At 44.9% G+C, this 20,322-nt stretch overlaps 1 protein-coding gene across 3 annotated transcripts in view; it reads left to right on the top strand.

The window, feature by feature from the left end:
- TNK2 (tyrosine kinase non receptor 2) overlaps positions 1-20,322 on the top strand; it is a 228,482-nt gene that overhangs the window by 21,142 nt on the left and 187,018 nt on the right. For all 3 annotated transcript variants that reach the window (XM_044289991.1, XM_044289992.1, XM_044289993.1), the window contains exon 2: positions 18,481-18,741. The gene's annotated coding sequence lies outside the window, so the exon portion shown is untranslated. The remainder of the gene's footprint in view (positions 1-18,480; positions 18,742-20,322) is intronic.

Genomic DNA, 20,322 nt, shown 5'->3' with positions numbered 1-20,322 from the left:
TGGCCTCCCCCCCCCCCCCGATCATAGGTGGCAGCGGAGAGTTCCGATCGGAGTCCCAGTTTAACCGCCTCCGGACCGCCTAACGCAGATCTGCGGTCTGGAGGCGGCAGCTCTGCGCTCAGCGACGGATATACGCGTCATCTCGCGAGAGCCGTGATTTCCTGTGAACGCGCGCACACAGGCGCGGCCGTTCACAGGATCAGAAAGTAAGAGACAGGATCTCCAGCCTGCCAGCGGCGATCGTTCGCTGGCAGGCTGGAGATGCGATTTTTTTTAACCCCTAACAGGTATATTAGACGCTGTTTTGATAACAGCGTCTAATATACCTGCTACCTGGTACTCTGGTGGTCCCTTTTGCTTGGATCGACCACCAGAGGACACAGGTAGCTCAGTAAAGTACCACAAAACACCACTACACTACACCCCCCCCCCCGTCACTTATGAACCCATGATCACCCCATATAGACTCCCTGATCACCCCCCTGTCATTGATCACCCCCCCTGACATTGATCACCCCCCTGTAAGGCTCCATTCAGACGTCTGTATGATTTTTACGGATCCACGGATACATGGATCGGATCCGCAAAACACATACGGACGTCTGAATGGAGCCTTACAGGGGGGTGATCAATGACAGGGGGGTGATCACCCATATAGATTCCCAGATCACCCCCCTGTCATTGATCACCCCCCTGTAAGGCTCCATTCAGACGTTCGTATGATTTTTACGGATCCACGGATACATGGATCGGATCCGCAAAACACATACGGACGTCTAAATGGAGCCTTACAGGGGGGTGATCAATGACAGGGGGGTGATCACCCATATAGATTCCCTGATCACCCCCCTGTCATTGATCACCCCCCTGTAAGGCTCCATTCAGACGTCCGTATGATTTTTACGGATACATGGATCCGCAAAACACATACAGACGTCTGAATGGAGCCTTACAGGGGGGTGATCAATGACGGGCGGTGATCACCCCATACAGACTCCCTGATCACCCCCCTGTCATTGATCACCCCCCTGTAAGACATTTTTTTTGGCCCAAGTTAGCGGAAATAGATATTTTATTTTTATTTTATTTTTCTTGCAAAGTCTCATATTCATAACTTTTGTCAAAAAATAAAATCTCACATGAACTCACCATACCCCTCACGGAATCCAAATGCGTAAAATTGTTTAGACATTTATATTCCAGACTTCTTCTCACGCTTTCGGGCCCCTAAAATGCCAGGGCAGTATAAATACCCCACATATGACTCCATTTCGGAAAGAAGACACCCCAAGGTATTCCGTGAGGGGCATATTGAGTCCATGAAAGATTGAAATTTTTGTCTCAAGTTAGCGGAAAGGGAGACTTTGTAAGAAAATACAAAAAAAAAAATTTCTATGAACTCGCCATGCCCCTCATTGAATGGGGTGTCTTCTTTCCAAAATGGGGTCACATGTGGGGTATTTATACTGCCCTGGCATTTTAGGGGTCCGAAAGCGTGAGAAGAAGTCTGGGATCCAAATGTCTAAAAATTCCCTCCTTAAAGGAATTTGAGCCGCTTTGCGCATCTAGGCTGCAAAAAAGTGTCACACATGTGGTATCGCCGTACTCAGGAGAAGTTGGGGAATATGTGGTTTGGGTGTCATCTTACATATACCCATGCTGGGTGAGAGAAATATCTTGGTCAAATGCCAACTTTGTATAAAAAAATGGGAAAAGTTGTCTTTTGCCAAGATATTTCTCTCACCCAGCATGGGTATATGTAAAATGACACCCCAAAACACATTCCCCAACTTCTCCTGAGTACGGCGATACCAGATGTGTGACACTTTTTTGCAGCCTAGGTGGGCAAAGGGGCACACATTCCAAAGAGCACCTTTCGGATTTCACCGGTCATTTTTTTACAGATTTTGATTTCAAACTACTTCTTACGTATCTGAGCCACCAATGAAATGAATACAATAGAGGGAGGGGGGGGGGGGGGGGCGCACACTGGCCACCAATGAAATTAATACAATAGAGGGAGGGGTGTCAGTTCCGGTTTTCTTGCGGACCATATACGGAATTATTCATTTCAATGGGTCCGCAGACAAAACTGACTGAACTTGCTTGAAAAAATGGTGCAAGTTTCACTGAACTTATCCGGACCTAATCAGTCACGCTCGTATGAAAGCGGCCTAAAATGTAACATTGATAATATAAGTGTAATATATATATATATTTATATATATATATATAGTCTGTAAATGTATCTGTAATATATATGTACTTGACATTAAGCTCGTTACAATAACGGGCCCCATAAACATTAGTAGAACAATCTATTTTAATTGGCAAGGGAACTTGACCACACTGACTGGTGGCTGTGGCTGAGACTGCTGTCACTGACTGGTGGCTGTGAATGAGACTGCTGGCACTGACTGGTGGCCAAGACTGGTGGCTGTGGCTGAGATTGCTGGCACTGACTGGTGGCTGTGGCTGAGACTGCTGGCTGCAGCCTGTGGCTGATACTGCTGGCACTGAGTGCATGCTGTAGCTGAGACTGGTGGCTGAGACTGGCGGCTGTGGCTGGTGGCACTGACTGATGGTTGAGATGGCTGTCACTGACTGGTGGCTGAAACTGCTGCCACTGTTAATGGTGGCTGTGGCTGTACGACTGGCACTGACTGCTTGTGCTGTCACTGGTGGTAGCGACTGGTAGGTGAGACTGCTGACAGGGGCCCCTCTCTATATGGCTGATAGTGCTGTGACTGACGAACAGAAATGGCGGGTGGGACTGACGAACAGAAATGGTGGCTCTCCGACCTGCTTGCCGACACGCAGGTGTGGGCGCTGCAGGAGGCATGTGGAGCACTGTGTCCTGATTAGTCGCTCACTGGTGTGAGCATTGCGGGGGACGTGTTATTATTAGGGTTATTCCTGCAGTATATAAATCTTTTGCTAGAGGTAGTTGTGCATTGTGTGTGTGTGTATATACACTCACCTTAAGAATTATTAGGAACACCATACTAATACGGTGTTGGTCCCCCTTTTGCCTTCAGAACTGCCTTAATTCTACGTGGCATTGATTCAACAAGGTGCTGATAGCATTCTTTAGAAATGTTGGCCCATATTGATAGGATAGCATCTTGCAGTTGATGGAGATTTGAGGGATGCACATCCAGGGCACAAAGCTCCTGTTCCACCACATCCCAAAGATGCTCTATTGGGTTGAGATCTGGTGACTGTGGGGGCCATTTTAGTACAGTGAACTCATTGTCATGTTCAAGAAACCAATTTGAAATGATTCAAGCTTTGTGACATGGTGCATTATCCTGCTGGAAGTAGCTATCAGAGGATGGGTACATGGTGGTCATGAAGGGATGGACATGGTCAGAAACAATGCTCAGGTAGCCCGTGGCATTTAAACGATGGCCAATTGGCACTAAGGGGCCTAAAGTGTGCCCAGAAAACATCCCCCACACCATTACACCACCACCACCAGCCTGCACAGTGGTAACAAGGCATGATGGATACATGTTCTCATTCTGTTTACGCCAAATTCGGAGCTCGTGCAAATTGTAGCCTCTTTTTCCTATTTGTAGTGGAGATGAGTGGTACCCGGTGGGGTCTTCTGCTGTTGTAGCCCACCTTTCTTTCCCATTCTGACATTCAGTTTGGAGTTCAGGAGATTGTCTTGACCAGGACCACAAACCTACATGTGTTGAAGCAACTGCCATGTGATTGGTTGACTAGATAATCACATTAATGAGAAATAGAACAGGTGTTCCTAATAATTCTTTAGGTGAGTGTAATTGTTATCAGTCTTATAGTTAACATTTTTATTATTTATATTCTTAAAGGGATTGTTTTTAGATTATTGTACTTTTTGGACTATAAGATGCACCTAGGATGTAGAGAAGGAGAATAAGAAAAACAAATATTTTTTTTTATCAGAACCCCATTAGATGCCCAAGCTCCATCAGATCCCCAAGTGCCATCAGACCTCTGTTTCAGACCCCCATTCCTTCTTAAACCTCAGATCAGACCCCCATTCCTCCTCAGACCTCAGAGCAGACACCCATCAGACCTCAGATCAGACACCCATTCTTCCCCAGACCTCAGATCAGACCCCCCAGCTCTGAAAAAAAACAAAAAAAAACAACTTGCCTCTCCTGCTCCAGACTGCACTGACACTCACCTCTCTCTGGTCTTCTGCTGACCTAGCGCTGCACTGTGTCGCACAGTTTCAGGTCCTAGTGTGCACATATGTGCACTACGTTCTGACACTGTACGCAGTTAGGACACATGCAGTATGGCGCCCAGAAGAAAACCAAGGAGCGGTGAGTACAGCCAGCACAGCACTTCAACTCAATGCTCCCTGTGCCTCCTGCATACTGATGACTACTTCCATAATGGAAGCAGTCATCAGCATTTCAACTATAATACGCAATTCCATTCCCCCCCACACACACACTTTTGGGGGGGGGGAAATGCGTCTTATAGTCTGAAAAATACAGTAAATGTTAAACTTACTGTTAGATCAACCAAAATGTAACTTTTTTTTTTTTTCATTTGGAATCATGTACATGATGTTCCTTTGTCTAGATATTGCTGTTACATACTTTTTGTGGTTTCCCTGGTATTATTTTGATTCATCCTGAGGTCTGCCTAATGCATACTGTGGTTGTGGGCTTATGTTTTACTGAGTGGCCTGCAAAATAACAGGCATATCTCTAAGAGGTCGTCAGGCCTAGGAGCGCACAACCCAAATAGTCGGAACCTGTGCCCAATTAAAAAGAGAAACCCACTGACCTGTCCGCAGTCCTGCTTCGGCTTCCGTGTTACTACCCATACCTGGCCAGGACCATGCCGCTTCCGGTTCAGCTGGGAATGGGGCAGTGGCATACGAATGGCAGGACTTTGGAAAGGTTAGTGGTAGAGATGAAAGAATCATTTTGTACAAATCAAATTTGTTCATCAGCCATCTTGAGCAGCAGTATACTTAAATACCACAGTGCAGCACAGTATATTGCCCCAGAAGAACCAAACACCACAGTGCAGCACAATATACTGCCCCAGCAGAACCAAATACCAATGTAGCACAATATACTGCCCCAGCAGGACCAAAACCAGTGTGGCATGATATACTGCCCCAGCAGAACTAAATACTAATGTGCAGCATATTATACTGCCCCAGTAGAGCCAAATACCACAGTGCATCACAATATACTGCTTCAGTAGAACCAAATGCCATGGTGTAGCACAATATACTGCCGCAGTAGAACCAAATACCACAGTGCAACAAAATATACCGCCCCAGCAGCACAAAATACTTCTCCAGATGCTTCCCCTCTGTCGTGGCCAGTACCTCTTCATATGATCTGTCCTCCTCCAGCTATCTCTAATTAAGATATGAAGTTGGGGCTGAGGAGGTGAGGTGCAGCCCTATGTCAGCATGCTGCCTAGTCATACAAGAGGATACAGCACTACATACTTCTTTCATCCAGTGACATCTCCTCTGATGTAAACATTCTCTTTCCTCATTTTCTTCTTTCGGTCAAGACTGCCGCGATGACATCAGCCACATCTTGTCTCTTTCTGAGTTTGTTAGGCTACTTTCACACTTGCAGCAGAGTGATCCGGCAAGCAGTTCCGTCACCGGAACTGCCTGCCGGATCAGGCAATCTGCATGCAAACGGACAGCATTTGTAGACAGATCCGGATGCGGATCCGTCTCACAAATGCATTGCAAGAACGGATGCGTCTATCCGTTTGTCATATGGACAAACGGATCAGTTTCTATTTTTTTCAAATTTTTACTGGTCTTCGCATGCACAGACCGGAAGGATGGATCCGGCATTGCGGTATTTTTAATGCTGGACCTGGCACTAATACATTTCAATGTAAATTAATTCTGGATCCTGCATTCCGGCAACTGAGCCGGAATTTTGGATGGAGATAATACTGCAGTATGCTGCGGTTTTATCTCTGAACTAATGACATCCTGATGCATCCTGAATTGATTTCTCTCCATTCAGAATGCATAGGGGTAAAGCTGACCAGTTCTTTTCCGGTATTGAGCCCCTATGACAGAACTCAGTGCCGGAAAAGAAAAACGCTAGTGTGAAAGTACCCTTAGGCTACATGCACACGACCGTGGCATGTTTTGCCGTCCGCAAATCGCGGATCCGCAAAACACGGACAGCTTTTAGTATAACTGCGGAGCCACGGAACGGAGCAACGGATGTGGACAGCACATGGCGTGCTGTCCGTATCTTTTGCGGCCCCAATAAAGTGAATGGGTCCGCATCCGAGATGCAAAAACTGCGGCTCGGATGTGGACCCAAACAACGGCCGTGTGCATGAGGCCTTACACAGATATCTTGGAATCCTCACCTTTCCATCATCCTACGCACCTTCTCAAAACAAACTCCCCATTCTGGTGCTGAAACTGTTTTATCCTGCTGCCACCCCCAATATTATGCCCACAGGGCTCCTTAATGCTCCAAATACTATACTGCAGACAAAATTGTACCCCCAGTAGTAACAATGCCCCTGCAGTTTCCCCCAGTAATAATAATGTCCCATATAGTGCCCCTTGTAATAATAATGTTACCTAAAATGTTCCTAGAAATAATAATACCACCTACAGAATAGTACCCTCAGTAATAATATCCCCTTTAGTGACTCTGTATTACTAATGTCCTTGTAGCGCCTCCCACAGTAATAATACCTCCTGTTGTACTAACAGTTATAATAGAGTCCCTTAAAATACCCCTAGTAATAAAAATGCTCCTATAGTACACCCATGTTAAAAATTCCCCTATTGTACCCCTAGTACTAACAAATGCCCCCATGAATGCCCCTGATAGCATCCCCTTTATTAAAAATTCTCCTATATTTCCCCAGTTGCCCACAGACCAGTAATGCCTCCTATAGTGCCCCAGTATTAACATTTCCCCCATAGTGCCCCCAGTGACTATTAGCCCCTTCAGTGCTGCCAGCAGTGCTCCCTCTAGTGCCCTCAGTGAACAATGCCCCCCAATAGTGGCCATTGACTAAAGCCCCCTTTGGTGCTGCCAGCCATTTTCCCCTATAGTGCCCCTTATAGTACACCATTATAGCCCCCTATAGTGCTCCCAGTGTACAGTGACACCTATAAGGCCCCAGTAATGCCCCCCTATAGTGCTGCCGTTAATGCTCAAGTTAAAAAAATACCAGAACCCCGTGCCCCACCACCTTGTGCATTGCAGAGCACAGACGTCTTCTGGTCTGTAGTCTGGACAGTCCACCACTGCTTGTACATGGCCATTGGAACTGAGCTACTGAACATGTTTGACTGCTGGCACAGGATGCATCAGATGGATGTTGTGAAAGTGAATCAGAGGACACCAGGGGGCGCCATCACAAATATGTAACATCTAGATCTAGACACAGGAGCAATTTCTAAACATGATTCTAACTGATAAATGTTTTGCCGGATTTAGCAAACAAATGCAATATTTATTCATGGAATTAAAAACATAGTGATACTATGAAAATGTCCAGGTGAAGATCTTGCTTTCTCCTTTTTGTATAATTGACTTGTATGTTGTCTGCTATTGTAGGCATAGTGTCCTGACTTACTGTGACATCATGTGATCATTAAGAGCTAAGGCTATAAAAGCCGTAATCCTGATGATGTAACAGGATATTTCTCAGATGTGCTGCTAGTGCATTGTATGCCTTCTTTCTCGTAAATGCCCATGATTATTCGGAACTGCCGGACAGATGACTAACTTTATAGAGTCACATGCAGAGGAAGTGTGGAGGAAACTGTAAGGATACAATACATAAGCAAAAACACAATGGAACAGCAATATATAGATTACAACTTTTATTAAAGGGAATGAGATTGGTGGGGGCCACAGCGATCAGCTAGGATCAGGATAGGGGATAACTTAAAGGCGTTTTCTGGGATTTTGATACTGATGACCTACCCCTGGCTAGGTCATCAGTATGTGATCGGTGGGGGTCTGGCACCTGGCACCCCTGCCGATCAGCTGTTTTAGAAGGCATTGGTGCACCTGTGAGTGCTGTGCCTTCTCCATGCTTATCAAGCACAGTGCCGTATATTGTATAGCCGCTGTCCTTGGTATCGCGCTCAAAGACTTTAAAGACTTGTTTCCATCCATCACAACAAGGTGACCCTACTCTGCTGTTATTTTAGTCCACCCTCCATCCAGAAAACTAATACTATAATGTTGTGTATATCAGTGTAATAACCTCCTCAGCATTGAAATTGCAACACCAAGAAGGAAAAGTCGTGGAATTATGGAAAACACTGGATCGATAGACATGTTAATTATATGCAAATGAAAACAAAATATTCTAAATATCTCTCTTTATTCAGCATTGTGTATTTGCACCATTCACAGACTTATACACACTTACATGCCTTGGCATGCTATCAGTAAGGTTATTAATGTTTAGAGCATTTTTCTGCCATGCTGAATGCATATGGACATAAAAATCATCAAGATCTGCTGCTCGCAGTTCCCTTTGTAATTTCCGACACAGGACATCCCAGATATACTCAATGGGAGACAAGTCTTGAGACACTGCAGGCCAGGATTGCACATTTAGGTCATATAGGCTGCTCACAGGTAGCACAAGCTAATTATGGGCTGGGATTGTCCTGTTGAAAAAAGGCTTCTTGGACAATATGGAAAAATGATTACCATTGGTTCCACGACCAAATCAATGTAATGCTAAGCTGTTATATCTGAAATGAAGACTAGAGAGGTCCGGCTACTATACATTATGCCACCCCACACCATAATCACGGAAGTAGGACTGGTGTGACGTCCCACACCATAATCTCAGGAGTAGGACCAGTGTGACGTTCCCGTGTGAAGGCATTGTCTACGTAGTCTCCAGACCAATCTCCAACTATCATTGCATCTGAGGCAAAAGCAGGGTTTATTACTGAGGAGGTTAGACCTCCATTCCAGCCTCCATTGCTGTGTTGCTGTGCACCATGATAGCCTTTGAGAGCAATGGCATGAGGTCTATGGAACAGCTGTAATTGGACATCAGGCTTGTATCTCAATGTCGTGGAGTTGCCTTCTGACACTTGTGTAGACACTGTTTGCCACCCCAGGCTTGGGATGTGACATACAATTTCATATGCATTACAGAATGGATCACTACGAGCCATTCTAATTAGATCTGTCTGTGCAGAGGTTCTACCAACAACCACTTCCAAGGCATTGCACTGAGCCAGACAGAATCCTACTCCATACTGATGAGGGGAAAGCACCCTGAAACAGCTGTCTACAGATGGATATTTGGCTTGGCTATATTCCCTTGTCAAATCCCAAGGCTTTGTTAGAAAGTCAGATCTTGACTCGCGGGGAGCCACTTTCAATAGAACATTTTTGACAGAACGGATTGTTCTAAAGATCTAATTGATTTTGAACATGGTAGGTTGCCACCATTGTAATTTCTTCCTTCCTAGATATTCTGCATTCAACTATGAGTAGTATTATGGGAAAGAGAAAGCATTTAGGAACCACAGCAACTCAGTCTGCAGACCATGTTAGGGTACTTTCACACTAGCGTTATTCTTTTCCGGCATTGAGTTCCGTCCTAGGGGCTCAATACCTGAAAAGAACTGATCAGTTTTATCCTAATGGATTCTGAATGGAGAGAAATCCGTCCAGGATGCATCAGGATGTCTTCAGTTCAGTTCAGTCACTTAACTGAGTTTTGGACGGAGGAAATACCACAGCATGCTGCGGTATTATCTTCGTCTACAATTCTGGAACACATGCCGGCATTAAAATTATCGCATTGACGGATCCCCTATTCCGGTCTGCGCATGCGCAGATCTTTAAAAATGTGAAAAAAAACGGATCAGTTCTTGCAATGCATTTGTGAGATGGATCCGGATCCACCTACAAATGCTGTCTGTTTGCATACAGATTGACGGATCTGGGAGGCAGTTTACGGCGATAGAACTGACTGCCAGAATCCTCTAACGCAAGTGTGAAAGTACCCTAACGTTACAGAGCGGGGTTTCGGAGTGCTGAGGTGCATAGTGCATAAAAGTCACCAACGATCTACTGACTCAAAAACTGCATAGTTCCAAACCTCCTCGGGCATTAACATTAGCACAAAAAACTGTGCACTGGGAGCTTCATGCCTTGGATTTCCCATGCAAGCTGCAAGCAAGCCTTTTATCACCAAGCACAATGCCAACCATCGGATGGAGTGGTGTAAAGCACACTGGAGCACTTCTCTACCTGGCAGTCTGATAGATGAGTCTGGGTTTGGTGAATGCCAAGAGAACGTTACCTGCCTCACTGAATTCTGCCAACTGTAAAGTGTGATGGAGGAGGGATAATGCAATGGGGTTGTTTATTAGCGCTTGGCTTAGACCTCTGTGAAGGGAAATCTTAATGCTCCAGCATGCCAAGACATTTTGGATAATCGTATACTTTCAACTTTGTGGGAACAGTTTGGGGAAGGCCTTTTTATGTTCCAGCATGACTGTGCCCCAGTGCACAAAGCAAGGTCCATAAGGCCCAGGCGTGGTTGGATGAATTTAGTGTGGAAGAACTTGAGTGGCCACACAGAGCCCTGCAATGGGTTGCCTGCAATGGGGTGGGCCCCCTCCCTCTATCTAACCACCCCCTCCCTCTATCTAACCTCCCAGATACCGTAGTCAGCATTGACAGTGGCGTGTAATGGGTTACAGTGCTGGAATCGTCGATCCAGCGAGTGGCACCTGGGTGCCTACCATATAATGCAGTTGACACCCACAAGTGATGCTGCAGACACAGCTAAAGAGCCTACACCATCACAAGATCATACATGTATGGTCTGTGCAATAACAACCACCTTGCAGCTCTGTACATGTATGGTCTATGGCTAATGGACAAAGCTTTATATTCGTCATGATACTCATATACAGTATCTCACAAAAGTGAGTACACCTCTCACATTTTTGTAAATATTTTATTCTATCTTTTCATGGTACAACACTGAAGATCTGACACTTTGATACAATGTAAGGTAGTCAGTGTACAGCTTGTATAACAGTGTAAATTTGGTGTGCCCTCAAAATAAATCAACACACAGCCATTAATGTCTAAACCGCTCCATTTTCCCTCCTCAGTATCATGTGACTGTTAGGGTTACAAGGTCTCAGGTGTGTTACATTTGGTGTTATCACTCTCACACGCTCTTACTGGTCACTGGAAGTTGAGCATGGCACCTCATGGCAAAGAACTCTCTGAGGATCTGAAAAAAAGAATTGTTGTTCTACATAAAGATGTCCTAGGGCTAGGCTATAAGATGATTGCCAACACCCTGAAACTGAGCTGCAGCATGGTGGCCAAGACCATACAGTGGTTTAACAGGATAGGTTCCACTCAGAACAGGCACCGCCATTGTCGACCAAAGAAGTTGAGTGTAAGTACTCAGCGTCATAGCCAGACGTTGTCTTTTCAAAATAGACGTATGTGTGCTGCCAGCATTGCTGCAAAGGTTAAAGGGGTGGGGGTCAGCCTGTCAGTGCTCATCCAATTTTCCCACACTGCATTAAATTGGTCTGCATGGCTGTCATCCCAATAGGAAGCCTCTTCTAAAGATGACGCACAAGATAGCCCGCAAAAAGTTTGCTGAAGACAAACAGGATTACTAGAACCATGTCCTGTAGTCTGCTGAGACAAGATAAACTTATTTGGTTCAGATGGTGTCAAGCGTCTGTGGCGGCAACCAGGTGAGGAGTACAAAGACAAGTGTGTCTTACCTACAATCAAGCAAGGTGGTGGGAATATCATGGTTTAGGGCTGCATAAGCGCTGCCGGCTGTGGATAGCTACAGTTCATTGAGGGAACCATGAACACCAAAATGTACTGTGACATACTGAAGCAGAGCATGTTCCCCTCCCTCCGGAAACTGGGCCGCTAGGCAGTAGTCCAACACGATAATGACCCCAAACACACCTCCAAGACGACTACTGCTTTGCTAAAGAAACTGAGGGTAAAGGTGCTCCTCAAACGGAAGGTGGAGGAGCGCAAGGTCTCTAACATCCACTAGCTCCATGATGTCGTCATGGAGGAGTGGAAAAGGATTCAAGTAGCAGTGCTGATAAATAATGGTGGCCACACAAAATATTGACATTTTGGGCACAATTTGGCAATTTTCACTTAGGGGTGTACTCACTTTTGATGCCAGCGGTTTAGACATTAATAGCTGCGTGTTGTAATAATGTGTCATATCTTGAGTCAATAGAAGATTGCAGGCCCTTAGTCTCCACATACATACAGTTTTACACCATAACAACCCAGCCATTTTTCTTCACTGCTGAAGTTCAGCTTTAAAGGGGCAGGGTGCTGTGGATGACACTGTTAAGGGAGCGGAGTGCTGTGGAGGTCACAGTTAAGGGGGCAAGCTGCTGTGGAGGTCAAGGTTAAATGGACGGTCCGCTATGAAGGTCAGTGTTAGGAGCAGATTGCTGTAGAGACCACTGTTAAGGGGGCAGGGTGTTGTGGAAATCACTGTTAAGAAGACGGAGTACTGTGGAGGTCACTAATGAAGGGGCGGCCGCTGTGGAGGTCACTGTTAAAGGGGTGGTCCGCTGTGGAGGTCACTGTTAAGGGGGCGAGCGCTGTGGAGGTCTCTGTTAAGGGGACAAGGAATGGTGGAGGTTACAGTTAATGGGACAATCCGCTATGGAGGTCAGTGTTAAGGGTCAGGTGCTGTAGAGGTCACTGTTAAGGGGGCAGGTTATTGTGAAAATCACTGTTAAGGAGACGGGGTACTGTGGAGGTCACTAATAAAGGGGCGGCTGCTGTAGAGGTCACTGTTAAAGGGGAGGGCGCTGTGGATGTTACTGTTAAGGGGACAGGATGCTGTGGAAGTCACTGTTAAAGGGGTGGGCACTGCGGAGGTCACTGTTAAAGGGGCAGAAGGGTACTGTGAGGTCACTGTTAAGGCATGGGGTACTGTGAGGTCACTGTTAAGGGAGCGGGTTGCTGTGGAGGTCTCTGTTAAGGGACCTGGAATGGTGGAGGTCACAGTAAGGGGGACTGTAACCTATGGTCAGTGTTAAGGGGCCGGGAATGGTGGAGGTCACAGTAAAGGGGACTGTAACCTATGGTCAGTGTTAAGGGGCAGGTGCTGTAAGTGTCACTGTTTTGGGGGTGGGCCCCTGTGGAGGTTACTGTCAAGGGGGTGGGGTGCTGTGGAACTCACTTAAAGGGGCAGGCTGCTGTGAAGGTCAAAGTTAAGGGGGTGGGCTGCTGTGGAGGTCCCATTTTAAAGAGACGGGGCATTGAGGGGGGTTTAGTGTTAAGGGGTGGGGGGCTGTAGATGTCATTGTTATAGGAATACTGTCTATATATTTTAACGACACACAAACATTAAATGAAATAGATGAAATATACCCGTGCCAAGCTGGGTCCTTCTGCTAGTAATAAACTAAAAATGTGAGGGGTGTACTCACTTTTGTGAGCTACTGTATGTCATCTCCAGTCCCTAACAGCTTTCCCATTTTGCTGTATTGTGTCCTCACAATTATTGCAGACATATTCTTTCAGCTTCTATGGCATTTTGAGCTATTTTATATGTGTGGTTTTGCTAATAAAAAGCACAAAATCTCTGCACTTTCTAGAATACATGATCTTGATTGGTCCCAGTGACTGATTGCTTTGTGCAGCTTCCATGACATGGGCTGTACAGCTGCAGCATTCAATGTCCTTTTATTAGAAGTAACAATGGCTGGGATTCTCTGAGGAATCCTGCAGCAGTTTCTGTGGCCGATGGTCACATCCTCACCTTCTCTCTGTGTTGTCCTTTGTACAGTAGTGCCTTGTCTGCCGCCTCCTCCATAAGTGTGTAGTGTACACTTTTACCACCCACCTGCCTTTCTCAACTGTAATAGAAGAATGACTACAGGTAAAATCAGCATATATGATGGGATGGCTGAGGGGCCCTTTATTTCCAGTTACACCATGTCATTGTGTAAGCACAGTCATAGCTTGGCATGAACCATGTCACCAGTCATTGGGACTTGTGTTACTTGCAGAAATCACCATTGTTAACGCACCGACTGAATCCTGATCTTAGTTCCTTATTCCTTTTACTGTGCCTTGTATAGTAGAGAACAATACATCCTAAGAAATGACTTCCTTAAACTGCCTTCATTGCTACAATGATAAATGCTAATTAGGGAATCAACATCACAACTCTAAGAAGCAGCAAGCTGCGGAACGTAAATACTAGGTATTATTACCTATAGATACTGATGTTTTTACACCTCACAACTGGACGCTTGTATTTAAAAAAAGATTATGACAAATCCATTTTATATGTGAAACATGGTGAAATCACATTCTCCCGTGAGGCACATTTTCTGCTGCATTGAATGGATGGACTTTAGTGTATCAGGAGAGAACCATTGCTGGAGGAACACAAGCTGGTGGTGGTAGCGTTATGGTCTGGGGAATGTTTTTGTGGCATTCTCTGGGCCCACTCGTCCATGTGGAAGGCATTCTCTGAATTAGGTATTAATCTGTCCTTGCAGATCACATACACCCATACATGCTGATTGTCTTCCCTGGGGCAGATAGGATATTCCATCAAGACAATGCAACATGTTACATGGCTAGAAATGTCTTACATTGGTTGGAGGAGCATGACCAAGACTTCCAAATACTACCCTGGCCCCCTAATTCCCCAGACTTGAACCCAGTAGAGCATCTGTGGGACCACCTGTGAATCCTCCCCCATGCACCCTCCAGGAGCTGTGGGATGCACTGCAGTCAGCATGGCTCCAGATGCAGCACTCACTGTAGCGCAGCAGCCTCTTCAGACAGTTGATCTGTGGGGCTCCCAGTGTCGCGAGGGTGTCACGACCTATCAATGACCCTGTTGTGCCTGGGGTCAGAAGGTCGCAGAGGACGGCTACTCACTCGGTTTCAAGTGACCTAGTGGTGGAAATGGATTTCTGTCCAGGATTTCCTGCTTAGGTTTGGGATCCTTTTTGTCCCATTTGGGAATCTGTAGCTCTTCCTTTCAGCTGTTCTCTGTCATCCACTCCCAGCTACTATATATTCTCCCTTTCTGCTTCCCTTGTTGCCAGATATAGATCTTCTTTCCAGATCTTCTATTCTGATCTCTGGTGGAGTTGGAGTTGCTGTGCTGTTGAACTGGAGCTGTTGGATCTCCGGTTCACTCCTGATTTTTGTCTCCCTTCGGGGTTTGTATGTGGTGTTAGTGTTGTTTGTCCTTTCCCTGTTGTTACCCTAGGTGTCAGTGGTAAGGACTAGTGCTCCCACTGCCCTACTCACTACCCAGGGATTATTTCAGGGTAAGCCAGGGACAAGGCTCGTGATCGGCGTACGGGTTAGCAGCCCATCTAGGGACGTCAGGGCAGCCAGGTGCCAGTGCTAGGTGAGTTAGGGGTCACTACTCCTTCCTCTCCCTAGTAAATGGGTACTCTCCTTCCCTCCTCTCTGCACCGCACGTCTGTTACCTGCCATATCAAACATGATACCCAGTAGCCAGACCCTCGCTGATCATATATTGGTGACCTATCCTGAGGATAAGCCATCAATATAAAAATCTCGAGCAACCACTATAATGTTAGGAATAAGTTAACAGCTCATCTGTGGTTTAGTTAGAAAGCATGGACGTGCATGAGCACCACATGACCAATAAATAGTAGTAGAAGGAGGTCCACCATGCCAAATCCATAAAAGTAGAAACTCTTTTTTGGATCATCTAAGATCAGGTAATGCACACATCTACATGCCCAATGCATTTCTTATTTTTTTTATAAAATCTTTTTTTTAATAAGATTTTATGCAAACAACCCAAAAAGGAGAAAACATAAACCCTCCCCACACCCTAAGTCCCGGGTTCGCGGTTGTAAGAAAGTCCATAGGAGAGGCATCGATGATGGCTTCGTATTACTCTAAGAACCATCGTCCCAGAAGATCTTCAGGATAAGCCATTGCTCGATTTCCCATTGGTTCTCCATTTTCCACATGCAAATCCAGCATCCACGCCAACTCTCGCCCAGCCTTACTCACAGATCATCATGCAGTACATTCCCATCACCATTCAAAGCAACAAGTCTACTACAATAAACCACAACATTATAATGTGATATCCAAAGGGACCATATTCAAATTTCTTTTTACTCCCTCGCTTTTGGTATACATAACTCTCTAGTCTTACTAGCATATGAATCTTATCTACTACGTTTTGGCTAGCCGGGGGGACAGAGGCAATCCAGTGAAACACAATTAACTTCCTTGCCTGGTAAAGGATTCTTGTGATCGCTACTCTAAGCTCAGGGGTAACAGGTATCTTTTTGGTATATCCCAGAATACAGATTTAGGAGTTAGATTAATAATTATATCAAACACATTACAGACTAAGCTCCCCACATCAGACCAATATCTTCGCAGCCTTGGGCAATTCCACATTAAGTGAATTAAATCAGCTTTATGTGCGCCACATCTAGGGCAAGTATCGTCCGTCCTATACCCCATTTTGTGTAATAAGACTGGAGTTCTGTACACTCTATGTAGTAATAGCAATTGTGAAACTCTGTGGGCCTCACTTACCGCTACCGCCGGGAAATCCTCCAATACCGCCTCCCACTGTTCCATTGTTAAGTCAGTGACATCTTGTTGCCATTTGGAATATAGCTGCAGCAGATGGGCCTTGTGTAACGCCTCCATTAAGCTCAGATAGAACGAGGAGATCACCCCTCTTGTATCCCCCTGGGAGGTAATATGAGTAATAATCGGATGTGAATCAGCAGAGACTATCTTCTCCTTACGGTCTTGTATTTGTACAGCATGCCGTACAAGAAGGTAGACATAAAATAACGTCTTAGGCAGACCAAACTCTTGCTGTAACATATTAAAGGATTTAAGACAGTTATTCTCATATAGCTGACACATAATTTCGCATTAGTTACCGTGTTTAGCTCCTTGTACAGGTAGTGAGGCCAGATCGGGGTAAGTTGTGTATACCCTTGGATTCCTACAATCTCTTTAGCTTTCCACCATACTGTGTGTATGGTACGCAGGATACCATATTGCCTACCCTTGTCTCTGCCTTCCAAAGCTGCCATTACATTCTTAGTATGGATAAGCTGCTGCACGACTCGCCCAACAGTGCTCAACTTATCTGCCTCTCCCCATCCCCGAAGATGCTGTAATTGGGCCTCTATATAATACATCCGTGGGTCAGGGACACTCAGCCCCCCCTGGGTTTTGGATCTACACAGCACCGCAAGTTCGGGGTGTTTTTTTCTTCCAGATGATGTCTCGGAATATTGCATTAATAGAATGAAATATTCGTAAGGGGATCCAGGGCGGGGAGTTATGTAAAATGTACAAGAGCTGTGGCATAAGGATCATTTTTAACAAGTTGGTGCGACCGATAAGTGACAAGGGGAGTCTAGTCCACACTTGGATCTTCCGTCTGAATTTATCCAATAGCGGTAATAAATTCAAACGGATAAAATCCTGAGGATCCGCCGATACCTGGATACCCAGATACTTGAAGGAGGGTACAATCTGCAAACTCGCAGTAAAACTATGATCTGTCTGTGTAGCACGTCCAATGCATTTCAGATCTACAGAGAACAATCCTTTTTCATGCCATCTACATTGTCAACACGTTTTGGATCTAGATAGAATGATACCTCTTCATAGCACTACCACGAGGAAGGATCATTCTGTACAGATCTGAAATGTGTTGGATATGTAGATGATCTAATAGAAAATGTTCTACTTTTATGGATTTGGCAAGGTGGACCTTCTTCTACAACTCCTTTCAGGTTGCTGTAAATGCAAGGTCGTTTTCTTGCAATTTTAATGAGGTTTTCTGCACTAAAATTATATGTAGCTTTGTTTTTCTTTTTTTCCACATTTTCTCTTTGCTTCATCTGCCATTTTTGTTAGGTGCTTTCAAACCTCATTGAAGAAGTATTGTGGCACAATTTGTGCCAAAAACTCTCGTACATGGTTTGCACGACAATTATTATTGTTTGCTTGCCAGACAAAGGAGCATGGCTTGTTTGAAAGGAGGTGTGGCTTAAAATCTGGAAGCATATGCCAAGATTTTGGCTTAAAATTCAGCCACAAAGTAAGCAAACTAAGAAACATCTTCTTCCTATTTGTTTGTGTTCTTTATTTTCTGATTTTATATAGAGTGTGTCAGTGTCAGCCGGGTCCCTACATCAGAAACTAAAGTGAGTAGCTACCAATGTAAATACAGGATGGGAGGGAGGTTGGTGGATTGTGTAAAGGGAGTGATCTAAACACACATCATGACTATTAACCTGTAACCACTAGACATTGTCATACATCCTCATATCAAAGTGATGAATGTAGTTTATATGCTTGGTAAATGTTTTCTGTGCTCAGCTGAATTATAGGCTGTGAATTATAACAACAACCTTGTCTAAGTATTCATTTTACCTTCTAGGTGTCCTTCCTTGTAATAGAAGTCAACTCTTGAAGATTTCAGCACTGCATCAAATATGGCTTAGAAGATTATTACCCTAAGGTGTCCTGCAAATGCTCGATCCATTGAAAAAAGACTGAAGCTCCTGCCAAAGGAGCCTACAGCCAATTCAATGAAATGCAGAATAGATTTAGCGTCGATGCAGACTACATACACTGGATTCTGTGAGAGGACACTGGTAATCAGCAGTGCGGTGTACAGACAGCCGGGACCGATTTTGGGGTAAGCCTGTTTGATGTCATTATGAAGATGCTGGCATTACAAATTTAGGCCTCATGCACACGACTGTTGTGTGTTTTGCAGTCCGCAAATCGCGGATCTGCAAAACACGGATGGCGTCTGTGTGCGTTCCGCAATTTGCGGAACGGCATGGACAGCCATTGATATAACTGCCTGTCCTTGTCTGCAAAACAAACAAGAATAGCACAGGTTATATTTATTTTGCAGACCACGGAACAAAGCAACGGATGCGGACAGCACACGGAGTGCTGTCCGCATCTTTTGCGGTCCTATTGAAGTGAATGAGTCCGCATCCAAGCTGCAAAAACTGCTGCTCGGATGTGGACCAAAACAACGGCCGTGTGCATGAGGCCTTAATCTGAGGAAAAACTGTTTTTGAAAAATGTACATTTCCACAAAAAATGGTGCTGCTATATTATTATAGTTTTTCCTTGGGGTCTATTTAGATTGTCCTAAGTCAACAGTATAGGGGCTCATTTACCAAGGTGCTGTCATTCAAAGCTGGTAATGGATCACGGAAATTGGAGTCTTCTGAAAGGGGTGAGAAGACTGGGAAACGGCTAATAAACATATTTATCAGTGTCTGAAGACAAAAGCTTGTCTTACAACCGTGAAGCTCACGTGCGACAGGACAGAGCTGGAGTAGCAGTAAAACCTGTTTTAAAGAGTTGTTGCTTTTAGATAATGATCTGGCTGACATTTTAAAAGTATGTCAGACATCACTCAATATGATTTTACACCAAAACTGCAACGCTATTTTCCCCACAGAGTCCTTATGTGAGACTTGGATTCAGGATATCTATCTATCTATCTAGAAGAAAAAAGGCAGCACTCCAAATTAATGGAAAAAAAGTGGAATGTTTATTCACCCATCTAGCAACAACTTCTAGCTGACAAAGGCTCCAATGAGAGAGCTGAAACGTTGCTGGTAGATGGGTGAATAAACCATCCACTTTTTTCCCACTATTTTGGAGTGCTGCCTTTTTTCTTCTATATGTATTTGGGACCTTCGTCACAGGCCCCCATAAGAACTTGCACCCGCGTTTAATGTGTTCTGCTTTTTTCCTTTCTTATCTATCTATCTATCTATCTATCTAATCTATGTATCATCAGTTTCCTTCCATATATCATTGTTGTTAAAGGGAACCTGTCACATTGAACATGGTGTCAGCAGGTTTAGAGCAGGAGGAGCTGAGAAGAATGAGATATACGGTAGTTTTATGGGAAAATATTCAGTAAAACTTGTATTTCATTTATTTAAATTCCTGCTCCTTTTGAGCTTTGAAGTCAAGGAGCCGGTCCTATCAGTGATTGACAGCCTTCCCTGTATACACAGTCATGGAGCCGGTCCTATCAGTGATTGACAGCCTTCCCTGTATACACAGTCATGGAGCCGGTCCTATCAGTGATTGACAGCCTTCCCTGTATACACAGTCATGGAGCCGGTCCTATCAGTGATTGACAGCCTTCCCTGTATACACAGTCATGGAGCCGGTCCTATCAGTGATTGACAGCCTTCCCTGTATACACAGTCATGGAGGCAGGTCCTATCAGTGATTGACA

The sequence above is a fragment of the Bufo gargarizans genome, chromosome 4, assembly GCF_014858855.1.
Source record: "Bufo gargarizans isolate SCDJY-AF-19 chromosome 4, ASM1485885v1, whole genome shotgun sequence".
Taxonomy (NCBI): Eukaryota; Metazoa; Chordata; class Amphibia; order Anura; family Bufonidae; genus Bufo; species Bufo gargarizans.
Note: the sequence above shows the minus strand (reverse complement) of the source record. Positions and strands in the feature narration are given on the sequence as shown.